Source organism: Lonchura striata, chromosome 7, assembly GCF_046129695.1.
Source record: "Lonchura striata isolate bLonStr1 chromosome 7, bLonStr1.mat, whole genome shotgun sequence".
Taxonomy (NCBI): Eukaryota; Metazoa; Chordata; class Aves; order Passeriformes; family Estrildidae; genus Lonchura; species Lonchura striata.
The window spans coordinates 37538050-37553352 of NC_134609.1; positions in this window are offsets into that span (position 1 = coordinate 37538050).

The following is a 15303-nucleotide window of genomic DNA, read 5'->3' on the forward strand; positions in this document are numbered from 1 at the left end:
GACCCCTGACCCTGCAGGACTCACGTTAAAAAATACCTCCAAATTAGGGTCTCCCCAGCCAGGGAGGCTTGTCTCAGCACGCTCAGATGAAACTCCCCACATCCTGATGTCTGCACAGGCAAAGCTGGGGGTTTCTTTCAGAGAATGCCAAGCACAGCTTGTATTTGCACCCTCCAAACCCTCACAGCAGAATGATGGGCAAGGTTATTCCCTGAGAATTGTTAAAAACATTGAGCTATTTTTTTTTTTATTCTCAGCAAATGATCTTGAAAGGAGCACATGCCTGTCACAGGTACTTCCCCATGGTGTTGAGACAAATTAAACAAGTGAGTGCAAGAAACAAACCTGCATCTGAAACAAATCATGTCATTTCTTCATATTTTTGATCAAAAGGTTTTGTTTGCCTTGCCCCCCACCCCCCAAAAAAAAAAAAAAAAAAAAGCCACCAGAAAGTTCCTGTGCACATAGAGCTGTTTTTCAGAGCCTGTTGGAGGAAGAGAGTGGGTCTGTTTTACTCAGCCTAGGCATTAACAGCACATTGTTACTACAGGTTTGCACTCAGGGCTGAGGCTGCAAAATACACCTTTTCTGAAAAAAAAAAAAAAAAAAGAAGAAGAAATTATAACTAGAAGCATAAGCCATTGAGGTTGCAAAAGTTTCAGTTATGCAAGCACACATTTCCTGGGTGTGAACATCTGACAGGCAGTAAATGAGGTGGAGAAGGAAGTTAATAAATGAGCACAACCAGCACAGTTGGAAAGTAAGTGGATTTGAAACTTTCTAAATAAAATCAGTCATTCAAAGCTCCGTGCTTGCAGCCAGCCCACGAGGCATCTCGACTCCACAGCTGTGCACAAATCCTTGCAAGCACCTCTGCAAGGCATGGCAAAAGGGGAAAAAAGGCATTTACAGGTTCCTTGGATTTTGTGGAGGAGAAATTGGTGTTGCAGGGAGGATTTCCTCATGTCCCTTTCAAAACACTGTGCCTGTTACCTGAAAATTGAAACCCCCAACCATTTACTCTTCCCTTGAAAGAAAACCCTGGCCTGCCCCCCCTTCTCCCCATTCTCCACAGGACCCCACGCTGGACTCACCCCAGTTTGTAGGTGCCTCTCTGGTACTGGGGACACTAAAATGTTCCCAGTACCCAGATGTGGATCCCTGTGATGAACAGGGAGAATTATTTGAGCAACCTGGCCTAGGGGGTGGCATCCCTGCCCATGCCAGTGAGATGGAATGAAATGGTCTTTAAGGTCCTTTCCCACCAAAACCAGTCTGATTCCATGGCTCTGGGATCCTGCCTTGCCCACCCCCTGGGACCCCGACCCTCTCCAAGCATCACCCTCCTCCCACCACCTCCCCATCCCTTTTTTTTCCTGTCAGTACTTCCCATGTGGCTCCCATGTCTGTCATAGGAGCATATTCCACCTCTGCCACCTTTCCCTGGGTGTACATCACCACAGCCTGTCTGTAAGAAGTGGTATCAGCTTTACCTCTACAGACAAACTCTTTTTGGGAGCATCTCAGTGAGATTTGGAGCTGCTAGATTCCTGGAGAGCAAGTCCAGTCTGCACCCTAGGTGCCAGAACCAAACCAGAGGGATGAGCCCCTTTAGATTTTAGCAAGCAGGGAGATAATTCTGCAGCCAGCCCACGATTTACTATAAATTTCCTGAATATTTTGTGATTTTTCTGCTTGCCTGTAGCTCTCCATTATTTTTCTTCCCTTATCACCACTATGTTTGAAAGGCAAACCCTTACTTTGCCCCAAATTCTCTCTGAGAGAAAATATTTCAGTGTGTTGGGTCAAGTATTCAACCACACTGAAGCTCTGAGTGCCTCAGTTTGGTCCCTGTTATCAAATTCAGTAAAAAACTTATTTCCATGGCCAAATTCACTCAAGAGAAAGTGACAACAAACCAAGTAACAGGAACTCCCCATCCAAAAATAACCACATGTCCCTCATTAGTGGTTTGGTTGCTCGTAGGGAATCACAGTTCAGCAAGGTCATGCTCTGTCACTCCATGAGCTGGATTTGATTTCACAAAGGGACAACACATTCAAGCAGGAATTTTAATCTCTTTGTGGAATATAAATTACAAATTGAAGTGCTGACAGAGGTGCTTCTTGATTCGTTAATACTTGGGACTGGAAAAGAGGGATTTTCTTAATATTGTTATTATAATAATTAACGTATATAAATTTATTTTGTGAAGTTTTTTTAGTTAAGGTGTAAAATTTTATTGTTTAAGTAAGCTGTTTAATTATGATCTATTGTCTGTTTTAATTTGATTTGTTAGATTTTTTAGTTTTTGAAGTTGTTTGTGGATGGATTCTGAATGGTTAGATAAGTTTGTATAACAAAATTTTAAAAAGTTTTTATAGCTATGGTAATGTGCTAGTATAGGAAAATTGATGGTTGTTTTGCTTTAAAACAAATAGTTTTGATAATTTTTGTTTGTTAGTTCAGTTTGTTAGTTTAGTTTTCTGATAGTTTTGTTTGAATGTTTGATGGTATTAACATTTGTTATTATGTTATTAATTGCAATGGAAGTAGTATTGATTTTTTTATTTAGTCAATATATTATTGGTTTAATTGTTTTAATGTTACTTTTGAAGTAAGTTGAGGTAGAAACAAATTCGATGTAACTTTTTATTTTAGAATTAGCATCTGGTTGCTTGCTCCCAGGGCTGTTATTCAGCTCCACAGCAGTGGCAGTCTGTGGCTTCAGCAGCACCTACCCAAATCCCAAGTTATTCACCTTTTCTGAGCACTTAATTAATTAAATATTAAAGACATTATCATTAAAATACATTTTTATAAATTTAATATAAATCACTTTAATATAATATTATTACTATAGTAGAATTAATAAAACCAATATAATATTCTTAATATTAAAATAAATATTTTAATAAATATATATTTGTTTAATATTATATAAATCAATATTAAATAAATTCTGAGCACTTAATTTAAAAATATCTAAATTTTATCGGGCAACCTCTTATTTACATGACCACTTCCATCAAGCTTTTTTATTTTTCTCCCCTCTCAATTTCCAGAGGACTTTTTGCCATGGTAGAAGCAACAACAACCACCCTGAATTGTACAACAGGATGGCCAAAAACTTGTGAGGGCTGAACACAGCCCCAGCACTTCTGCCATGGGACTGGGACCAGGAAACTTCCAGGGACTGGAAAAAGCTCAGGAGCACAAAGAAAGTCCATGAACACCTGACAAGCATGGCAGCAAAGCTTTTCCTCATTAGAGCAGCTGATACCACCATGAATTTTAATTTTCTTTTTTGTTTTTTTTTTTTTTTTAGTTTGTTTGGGGGTTTTGGGGGTTTTTTTTGGGGGGGTTTCTTTTTTTGTTGTTGTTTTTTATTTATTTTGTTGTGTGAGGATTTGAGTACATGACCAAGACAACCCAGAGCAGAGCCTGGCTGTGGGAATCACGCCCTGGGATTGTTTTCAGTTCAAGGCATGGCCAGACCCAGCAGCCAATTTCAGCCTGTTCACATGTGCCTTGCACACCTTTGGATGTGTCACGTTCAGTCTGTCTCGAAGGACAGAAATAAGACCTTGAGAGGTGCCAAAGGTCTCATCTGCAGGGGATTCAGTGTTTAAAACCTGCCAGTCTGTGGGAATCCAGGGCATTCCTCTGGCTGCCCTGGGACCCTGGCAGGGGTCAGGAACCCCCTGGACAGAGCCCCCAGAGACACTGGCTGTGATCTCTGCCCATGGAAAAGAGTTTTCAATCTTACAACATGAATTACCAGCTCTGAGTGTTTGATATAAGTAATAATTAAATGTGGCACGGGTGCAAAAGTCAAATTTTAGGATTCTAGATTAGGGGTTCAAAGGGGACAAGATGGAGGAAATTGGGTGTGCCTTGTCCTTTTTCTCCTCCTTCATGCCCTCCATGTTTCACTGTGGTGTTGGCATTTTTCTGTTGGTTCAGGCTGGGGACACACTGTCCAACGTAGGTGACAGATATTGGCACGTTCTTGTAAATCCAGCCCAGGGAGTTTCTGGTATTTAATGTTTGTCACATCCCACTGAGGGCAGAGCCCCACACGCTGCCCTGCAGGACAGAGCTGGGCAGGGCAGCAGAACATGTGAGAGATAAACAGAATAAACAACCTGGAAACAGCACAGACCAATTATGGCTTCTGCTTTGGCAGGGGGCTGAGAGACAGAGACTTTCTACAATCTGGGAATCATCAATACCTCAGATTCCAAGTCCTGAGCAGGAAGGGCTGGACTGGGCATTTTCCTGGGATTTCCCACCCTGTGGCGTTTGTGTTTCCCCTCGTTGCTGCCAGGCCTTGGATCAGCCTCCACCTTGAGCTGTGTTCCTGCAGCCTCTCTGGGAGCTGCCACCATCCCTCTCCAAAAGCTCCTCAGCTTTCTTCAAAGCTGCCAGGAGCTCCTTATCCAGAAGCCAGAGGTGTAATTTTGGCTGGTTTCCATTCAAGTAGAGACATGGGAGGGCATTTTTGTGTTGGCCCACCAGGCCTTTCCCCCATGGTGTCCCAAAGGAGATTTTCCTCACTTCAAGCCTCCAATACCTTCCTGGTCGATTTATCCCACAGAATGTTTAAGTTGGAAGGGACCTTAAATCCCACCCAGTGCCACCCCTGCCATGGCAGGGACACCTTCCACTGTCCCAGGCTGCTCCAAGCCCTGTCCAGCCTGGCCTTGGGCACTGCCAGGGATCCAGGGGCAGCCACAGCTGCTCTGGGCACCCTGTGCCAGGGCCTGCCCACCTTCCAGGGATCAATTCCTAATTCCCAAAATCCTGAAGCAGTTTCTCTCCTAAGGTCTAACCCCACTGACACCACTGTTCCCTGTTTCCCCTTCCATCTCCTGCAGGCTGTTTCAAGGCCTGCTGTGGTTTCCCCTTGGAAGGGAAGTCAAACCCTCTTGCCTTCCCCTCCACACCAACCCAGCTTTTTGTGCCAGCACAGCTTTCCTGACCATGCCTTGGACCTTCCACTGGAACGTCCTTGAGCAGTTCCCCACGGAGTGGGAGCAGAGAGCAGCGAATTCCTACAGCAGTGCCCAGATTCATTTGGTGCCGAGCCCTCGTTTAATGGATTTCATTTGCACTGGGAGACTTTCCGAGGTGGAATTACTGTCTATAACATTTAGCAATTCCAAGAATATTTTATAATTCTGACAGCCTGCATCACCCTGGAGCCTGCCATGGTAAACACGCTCTCCCCTCTCCCTCTCCCTCTCCTACAGATGGCAATTTAGGGGAGCTTTCATGTTTGTTCTCAAGCCTGAGCCAAATTCTTATTCCCTTTTTTTATTTTCCTGGAAGGACATTGACCTGCAGGCATTGGAGAGGGTTTTCTCCCTTCCTTCTCCACATTTTCAGTGGTTTGGTGACAGATGCTATTTGCAAGAAGCAGAATCCTGAAGACCAAGTGCCTTTCTAGGCAGGGTTTTGAATTCAGCAGTGGGGCATCCCAGGAAAGCCATCCCACCTGATCCAAATAACGCCACTGGAAAGCACAGCCTTGCAGCACTGGCACCATGAAGCTTCACAGCTGGCATGGCTTTGGGTAAAGTTGGACTAGAGACCCCCAGCAGGTTCTTCTGACCTAAATTATTCTCTGATTCTAGGCCCCATCCTCTCCTGCACTGGACACTTCACCAAATTACTCCTTCTTGTTCTCTCTCCTCACGGGGGATGTGCCAAAACTCCTCAATAATTTAAAAACCATCTGAACACAACTGGTTTTCTAGAGATTGAAGTGGTCGCAGTGCTGTGGCACTGGGTGAAAAAATATTTTTCAAGGTGACAGAGATTGTTTATGTAAAAAACAAGTTAGACTTTAATAACTTCTTTCTCTTTCCAGGAAGAAAAGCGTTTCACAGATTCTGACAGACTTTGGTTTTCCATGGCAAGACAAACCAGCAAAGATTCCTGCAAAATACAAATAGCACAACAAAGAGAGTTCATAATTAATGGCAATAAAGAGCAGGTTTGAAGACTGCAGAAGGATAAGTGGTGACTTCTGTGAGGTGATCAGCTCCAAGGGGTTTCATTTTCCTGTATTTTCCCCCCACACCCTGCAGAGCCTTGGCTGGAGCCCATCCAGAGGCATCCACAGCAGGTTCCAGGGACACTTAGAAGAGCAGCATTGATTTTCACCCCCAAAAGAAGCATCTGTTCCAAGAGCAACCCTTCTCCAGGCAGCACAGAAAGACTCCAAATTCCTTCCCAAACCCTTTGCCTGACCATGCCTTTGGTCACTGCACCAACCCAGGAGATGGCTCGGGATCACTTCATTTCCCCAGTGCCATTAACGCCGGTCCCATGACCCGGCCCTGGCCCGTGACAAACGAGGTGTGAGGATTTATGGCTCCAGGAATAGCTGGGCTCTGCATCCAGCAGCCAGACAGGAGATCCTGGCTCTTCCAGGGGGGATTTGTCCCTCACTGAAGTGGCTCCAGGGAAGTTAAGTCACTGCTAAGTGACTTCAGGTCGGCTGCTGGAGAAAATTGGAAGAAAGTGTGGAGAGAACTGGATTGAGGGGGGGTCAGAGGTGCAGGGTTATTAAATAAGTTCTACTCAGAAGGTGATCCCAAATTCAGGGGGAGCAAAGAGTTCTCCAGACTCCTGCCAGGGTAGGATTCCATGCTGCGCATTCACACACACACACACCCTCCATCTCCAGCACAGCCCCAGCCAGCCTTGCTTCCAGGTTGGGGAAGGAAATTGTCCTTAATCCATGGCAGCCACAGCGTGGGCTGGGGACCAGGAGAGGAGAGGCACTGATGGGCACAGCAGATGTTGCTCCACTGGCTGCAGAAGCAGGCCCAGGGCCAGGGGTGAGCAGGAGTGATCCAGGAGGGAAAGAGAGAGACTCAGGAGGTGCCACAGGGTGGGATTTGTCCTCCAGCCTCACCTCAGGAGGCACTTCCAGGAGAAAGGCACCAGGGCTGCTCATGCTCCCAGGGATGGGGACACGCCTCAGTCCTGTGAATCCCTGTGAACCCAGGGCCTCCTGCCACTGCTGACTGAAAAACTCCAGCACAGACCCAAAAATCCATGGCCTCCACTGGCCTGCCCCATGCTTACAGCTCAGCCTGGGCCAGGCATTTTCCTATAACTCCCACAAAGCCCAAGGAGCAATGGGGAAACCCAGATATCTCCCACTCTTCCATGATGGAGCAAGTCATGGTTTGAATTGTATGACCCACAGATGTGTATGCCCCAATTTGAAGTCCCACTGTGTGACCCCCAGGTGTGCATTCCCCAACTTTGGGGACAATGCATTGAGCTAAAAGAGGTGGGAAGCTGGGAACCCCCTTGTTTTTTCTTGCTTTATTTGTTTTGCTTTCTACAGCCACCAAAATAATTCCATTTCTCTTTTAAAATCCATACCCCGACATTGTTACGGTCCCTTCCAACCCAAACCGTTCCGTGATTCTATGATTTTATTATTAAAAAAAAAAAAATGTAACAAACATAACAAAAACCAAGTCATAAAAATTAAGATCAACCAGAAGACAAGCAAGGAGGATAAAGGTTACATCTGCAGTGAGGAAAACCTTTGGAACCATTTATTTTCCATGACAGAGCAGCACACTGCCAATCAACCATTAATCACCACAGCAAAAGAAGGGAATTGTTGAGGGTTGAGGGTTCTCCCTGAGAGGCTGGACCAACGGGGTCAAAACCTCTGCTTTTGGGTTTTATAGAAGTTCCTCACCACAAAGAGACAGCTTGAACCTCCTCATTGCAATGATTTCATTTTAAAATATCCTGGGAAGTCATTTAGATGTGAACAAGCCATGGAAAATGTTAGCCTGCTGGAGAACTTGGGAGAAAGACAACTGAAAACAGAAGTGAGAAACGGGGAAATTTCAGACTGTGGCTGCAACATCCCAGCATCAAGGGATTTTTTTTTAAATATTATTATTATTACTACTTAAAAAAAGAATTTTACAGGCCACAGTCAATAATGTTTGGCCATTTCATTTTCCCAGATCCCCGTGAAAGCGAGTTTGAGTTCTCAGGAAAGAAAAAAAGCAGCCATGCCATGACACACAGAGGAATTTCGGCAGGGACTTTCAGGGGCGCAAACCAAACCCTGCTCTTGCTGCTCGATCTGCCTCTGAAGCAGCTGTTAAAACACGCTGGAAGATATCAAAGCAGCTCTAATTAACTTCCTGCTTCAGCCCTACTTCAAAGTGTTTCTGCGAGTTCCCAAAGCAGAGCTGGCACAGGGCAGTTTCTGGAGGAGGGTGTTTTTTTGGGGCTCGTTCACCGCCGACGCCAAACGCGCCTGAGATTCTCCAGTCGCTGGTTTTGTTTAAAAAGTGGGCAGAAAAAGGCTTCATCTATGAACCACTTTAGCACAGGGCATCACATAGAACAGGGGAGGAGACCAGCAAAACACCAGATCAGTCAAGTCCTCCCCTAAGGCAGCAGCTGCTGAAGGATGATCCAGTCTGGTCCTTCCCTGGGACTTCACCTTGGGATTCCAGCTCCATTTTACCTGCAAAGCCTAAAGCAATTTGGGGTTTGGAGCAATCAGAGTCGCAGAACCCTGGGATGGTGTGGGGTGGAATGCACCCTGAAGACCCAAAATTCCACCCCTGCACCTTCCACTATCCCAGTGCCCTGCCCAGCCTGGCCTCGGGCACTTCCAGGGATCCAGGGGCAGCCACAATTCCTTGCAGTGCCTTTGCTCACCCAGGGCCACCTCAGGCTCTGGAATGATGCTGAATTTTGATCCAATATCTTTTTTTTTTTTTCACCCCCCAGTCTTGAGACATATGCTCCTGTGTTTATTTACCCGTTTGTTTTGATCTTTTTTTTTTCCTGCTCCAAGAGACATTTTCCCACATATCCACGTCTGCCTCCACTCTGACACGCCAGGATCTCCATCACCATCCACTGAAACTGCGAGGAGAGCAGTAATAGATTCCTCCTGTCCCTGCCTGGAGCTCTGCCTCGCTCCAGCCCCATCCCACACCACTCAGACCTACACAAACCCTTGCCATGCTTTGTTTGAATCATTTGATTCCCAGAAAAAAAAAAAAAAAAAAGTTGTCACGGCCAAAAATAGAACATTTTTCCGCTCCGAAGAACAAGCAGCAGCATTCCTGGGAATTCAGACAAATAGCATTGGTCAGGAGATGTCTCACAGACACCAGTGACATCCCAGAGCTGCTCCGGTGTCCTGTGAAGCAGGAACGTGTTTGGGATCCCTCTGCTCCCACTCGGAGGGGTGAAATCAGAAGTGATGAGCCTGTTTCTGATCGTGCTCCGTGAGAAAGGATGGCTGCTCTCCACAGAGACTTTTTACTTTTTTTTTTTTTTTTTAATTTCAAAGAGAAAATGCCTCCTGGCTAAAATGTGATGCTGTTTAGAGCACAAGCCTTCACTGAGCACAATCACCAGCACTGGTACTTTTGCCAAGGTAAAAACACCATTTCTGATTTCCTGTTAGAATATTTCATACACTTTTTCACCTGACTACATGCAATACAAGTTACCTATAATAGTGATTCTATATATAATAGTGAAGAAAATAGTATGTAATTATGGAACCATGTTTTATGGTTTGTGGAGAGGAAACTTTCAGAGAAATTTTCTGAGAACTTAAAATACTTTTGATCATTGTAGGTCCCTTCCAACTGAAAATATTCAGTTCCAGTCAGTCACAAATCACCCAATTTGAATTTCACTAGGAGTTGCTCTCAGTTTAATTGAATTTCTTTAGCAACATGAGCTTGGGTTACATCAAGGCAAATGGGGAGCTTCGATTTCAAAGACATCTGCAGTGCTTTGGGAGCCTTTGGGCTCTTTTCTGAGAGGGAGAGGAAGGGCAAATCCCAAATTTCACCAACCCTCAGCTACACTGAAATCCCTCCAGGCAGATTGGGTTCTCAGGACCTGTACTGGAGACTTCATGAATGGAATGTGGAAAACCTGTGGCACAATTTCCACTCCTGGGGCAGAGCCTCAAGCACATGGCACAGATTTCTCACCTTTGAAAGAGCAAAATCCTCCCCTGGCAGCTGGGGGGTAAAGGAGCACAGCTCTACCCAGGCCAGCTGTGGGGACAGCTGCCACCTTTGAGCACTGCCCTGTCCCCAGAGCAGGAGCAGGCTTGGGAGCACATCCCTGAGCAGGAGAGCTCAGGGTGGCTCAAGCAGACATGTCTGGATAAGCCCCTGTGATTTCCAGCAGCACCAGGTCCCCTCAGGCCACTCTCTTGGATTTAATTCCCAAATAATCTCCTGCTGCATCAGCTCCCAGCCCTTTGGCTGGATTCAGTGCTCTGCACGCTCTGGTCCCTCCTCAGTTCAGCTGAATTTGGAATAAAAATTGTACTAGAAAATACCTCCAAATGCCTCCTGAAAATATCTCCATTTACTGGAGGAGAAAAAGAATCTCCTATTCTATTCAATGGACTTGTGGGCAGATTTACAGCACAGCCTGGAAGCTCACTGCTGTTGAACTGAACAGGTGAGGAATCTGTCCAGCTCAGGATTTATTTTTCTTTTGATGGAGGGGGGAAAAAAATCACAGATTTGGCGATAGTTTCTCATGGGAAAACATCCATTTGAGCAGGGATTTTTCTCTGCAAGCAGCAGGGTCATTGACAGTGTGTCACAGGCAGAGCAGGGCAGGAGGGAGAGGAAAAAAAAATTCAGCTCCGGCCACTTCTTTAGGGTCTAACTCATTAAATCATTAATGATGATGTGCTACCAGGAATCCAGGTAAATCAGAAAAGCAGGGAAAACAGAAAAGGAGAAGATGGGAAGGACACCAGTCCTCAGGAGCACACACTCTGTGGTGGGACATCAGCAGGAGTGGGAATGGCTTCGTTTTTAGGTCTTTGCTGCTACACCAAGGACAAACCCTGTGCTCCACGGCCATGTCCATGGAGGAGAGAGCCAGGCCGTTGGCATTTCCTGTGGATTTTGGGATTTGTGGATCAGCACAGGTTTCATGTCCACAGGCACTGGATTCAACCTCAAGCTTTGGCTCCTGCCATGAAAGCCCTTGGATGGAAGCCAGGTGCCTGCCACCTCCAGGCTGAAATGGTCCGATGTCTCTTGGGAAAAGAGAGAAAAAAACCTTTAAAAAGATGCTGTAGCTCAACCTGAGGATGCAGCTCCAGCTGGGTGAGGAGGTCAGATCACAGGGGTGCAGCTGATGACAACCCCAAAGGGATAAATATCAAGGTAAGGAGAGTGAGAGCAGTGAGTGGCTCTGCTTCTATTGATTTGTGCCACAAAGGCTGAAGGAAAACAGGCTCTGAGAGAGAGACCACAGCTCCACCTGCGCCGAGCACGGCGGGGCCGAGGCACAAATCAGAGCGGGGACCACATCAGCTCGTGGTGAAAGACCACAGATCAGATAAAACGTCAGCTTTTGGCAGCAGCTGGAACAGAAAGGCAGAAGAGCTGCAGCCCTGGTGAGACCAAGGTGTCCAGAGGCTGCAGCCTGGCTGCAAGAGCGCTGGGCACCTCCAGGGACTGGGAGTAAAATCCTCCCTGGGGCTTGGCTGACAGCTGAGAGCAGGGCACAAACATCACCCTTGTTTCAGACACCCCTAAAGGGGGGGATTAACCCTTCCCCAGCCACCTGCACAGTGCCACAGCCACACAAAAGGAATGGAAGCCTGGGTCACCTCCCAAAAGCAGCAAAGGGGGAGAAAACAGGTGAGGAGCGACTGTCAAGTGAGGCAAAACATCCTCGAGAGGCACGAGCATGGCAAAAGCAGCTCATTAATTCCACATGCTCATTCAAAGCACCAGTCTGCCAATTAAACTACTTAATGGGCTTCAAAAAAAGGGAACACGTGCTGGAGATGCTGGAGATAGAAAGTGCTGACTTTGATCTGGTGATTTGAAATCCAGCACGCAGGGCAGAGAGGGAGAGAGCTCAGCAGGGCACACACAGGGACACCTGTGGCCATGGCCCACACAGGGTTTGTGCCACTCCAGAACTCCTGGGAGAGCCAGCCTGGCCTGTGCCACCACCAAACTCGTGTCACAAGGATGGTGACAAACTGAGTGACCTCCTGGGGAAGGCCAAGGGTCCAGCAGCCACAGCTGTGCCACGAGGGACCAGGGCAAAACCAGCCTGGCTCCTGGAAGGGGGATTCTGCCGTGGCAGAAAACCTGGAGATTGCATTCAGGCTTGGAGACTTCAGCCTGGAGGTGGCTTTGCCAGAGATCTCCAAGAGGGCACGGAGGAGGAGGAGGAGGAGGAAGGACTGTCCTGCCACTGCCTCTTGCAGCACAAGGACTGGGAGTGGCCGACTGAATCCAGGAGATGTTCCCTCACTTCCCCCAGCACCTGTGAAACCCCTTGTCCAAAGAGGCAGAGGACGCCCAGAGTTTCTGCATCAGTTTGAGGGGAAATGGGAGCAGTGCCTTGCAGATGAACGTGTTGGAGGCTGCTGAATACACAAACCAGCCCAGGTTCAGGAGGTCCCTCAGCTGCTTCTGGTGAAGGGCTGGTCTCAGATGTGCATCCCCTGTTCTCACCCATCCCTGAGCAGCCACCTCCAGGCACAGGGCAGGACACCCATTTCAGTGAGCCAGAAGCCCAAAGGGTTCTGCAGTTACACAGCTGTACATTCACAACTGTTCCTCTTATATTTTAAGGCTTTACAGCAAGACAGTGGGCTAAGTAAAACCACAAAACCAAGCACCCAAAGCAAGTAGTCAGCAGTGGGCCATTGGATTCCTCTCAGATTTTCCTTCAGATATTGTTACATGGACATTCAGCTCCTTTTACCTCCCTCACACCTCCTTGTCCAGACTTCTCACCTCTCCTCTTCCCTGCAGTTAAGCCAAGCTTGCTTTGTCCGGAGGACGTTGACTCTTGGAAAAGTCAGAAGGCATTAATCAAACGCTCTGCTGTGCAACTATTTCCATCCCTGAGCTCCATTCGGTCCTCGAGGTCTCTTAATTCCTCATTAAGAAGGTGCCCCATGTGGGAAGAGGCGAGAGAGGACTCGGGCAGCACTTCACAGGCTCTGCTGGGCACGCTGCTGCAGGCTTGCAAAGGGACCCCTGCGGGCCCAGCACGGCTGAGCTGTGCACAGCAGCCCAGCACCGAGGGGTTTGGCAGAAGGAAGAGCCCCAAGCAGCAGCAGGGCCACTCCTGGGTCATCTCCTGGGCAGGGCGATGGCGAGGAGCTGCCCGAGCTGCAGGGATGGAGCACAGAGCAGCCTGAGCCCGGAGCTGCACTGGGGCTCGCAGCCTGCACGGCTGCCCAGCCCCCTGCAGCTGCTGCAGGATGTGGCTGCTTTCTGAGCAGCTCGGCTGCAGAGGAGCTGGGCACTGGGTCATCCCAAAAAGGTCGTGAGCTTCGGCAGAAGGATGCACCTTTCAAAGGGAAGGAGGGTGTTGTGGAGAGGACATCAGGTCACAGCCACCGGCCCGTGTCCAAAGCACACCTTGGGCACCCTGGCCATGCATGGGTGGTGCTTTCTGCACAGCCTTGATGCTACTGACAGCAATGAGAATTGCTGCTGTAGACTCAGATGCTTTTTTACCCTCTGCAACACAGTGAAATATGTGCATGAGTCTTTTTTTTTTTTTTTTTTTGCTCCAGATTGCACCTTTTTGACAACCTTGGCTGCGCTGTGTAATTTTTAGAGAAAAGCAAAAACATCTCCTGAACTAAAGGAATGGGGGTAATGGGGGTTTAGGGCAGCACTTCTTGGCCAGCTCTGGGTGAGGGTGTAGGTGCTGCCCCAGGGCCCCCAGCTGCTCTCAGAGGACTGCCTTGTGCTTCACAGATCCCCCAGAGGATTTCCTTTCCCAGCCCCTTAGCTCAGCCCCTCTCTGCCCAGTGAAGTGACTCCACATCCTCCTCCTCATGCTGCATCTTCCCACCTCCCTGCCAGGAGCCACCTCAGGGGCTGCCTGAGGCTGTGTCCACCCATCCACCTCCTGCTGTTGTGAGCACCTTGTCACATCCCTAAAAAACAAACTCCACCTCCCCAGAGGGGCCTGGAATGCTGCCCTTGCTCTGAAGCAAAGCGATCCAAGCTTCCCACTCCCAAACTTTTTGGGATGAGGACAGGGGAGAAGAGGGATGAGGATGGATGGAGAGGGGAAACTGCAAAGCACACAAAGCTGGGCAAGCTCCTGATCACAGGCTGGGACCTTCAGCAAGGACACGAAGGATGCAACGTGAACAATGGGCAGGCTCAGGGTCATTCATGCTTCCCCATCCAGCATCCAGCTGCCTTCCAGATACTGGTCAGGAGATGCTTGCCAAAGCTCAGGTTTTTTTGTCCAACAGGTAGAGCTTTATCCTGTTTGAATGTCTGAGTTTGGCAGATCCGATGATACTCCTCTACAATAAATTCTCCAACTATTACTCTTGGGGAAAGGAGTTTGTCAGGGGAACTGACAAAGAGATGAAGGTGACAAATTATGCTCCTTGCAGTGTTTCTTCTGTGCCTCAACCTCCAGGGGAAGCCAGAGCATTCTGTGGAGTGCTGCAGCACAGAGCCCACCCCCAGAAAAGGTCACAGACACCTCGGGTGCCATCCCTTCTCCTGCTGCAAGGCACAAACACATGAGCTGGGAGCTGCTGGGCAAAGCTTTTCCATCCTTTCAACACAAAAGAGACAAATTAAAAGCCAAAAGGATGGACAAGCTGGGGTGAAAATAATGCCCACCTTCCTATTTGGCTTTTTATCATTGCTCTGTGTTCGTCAGCTCAGTGCCCAGCTGCTTCCAGCCCTTTCCCTTTCCCAGGGGTGCTGCAGCTTCTCCAGGAATTCTCCAAGCCCCCAGCCCTCCCCAGGCTGGTTTGAAGGGTGCCCACCTGTGAGTGAGGCCTGAGAACCACTGAACCTTCAGCCACTCAAAAGTCATGGAGCAGAGCTGCTTTTCTGCACGTTCAGATTTCAGGGAAAAGCCACGTCCTTCCCAAGTGCAGATATTCAGGGAAGGGGAATAACTCCTTTCTGTGTGGTGAGTGGATGTTAGCAGTCTCCCCTCACTGCTGCGTGATCTTTACCATCCTCCAACGCAAATTCCAACGTTTTCCTAAGCTGGTTGCAAGTCCCAACTCCAGTCTGGAGCTGTCAGCCCTCCTGTTTCCATAGTTTCAAACACTTTTTAAAGCAAAGGATGCCCAAGCCAGTCTCTCAAACGCCCTCCAGATGCCTCTCAGACACCTCTCATCAGCTGCTCCATCCCATCCTTGCAAAACCCCAGCAAATCTCTATAAACATGTGCCATCACCCTTTCCTCACAAGTTCCATGCCTCCACCCACGAGGTTTCAC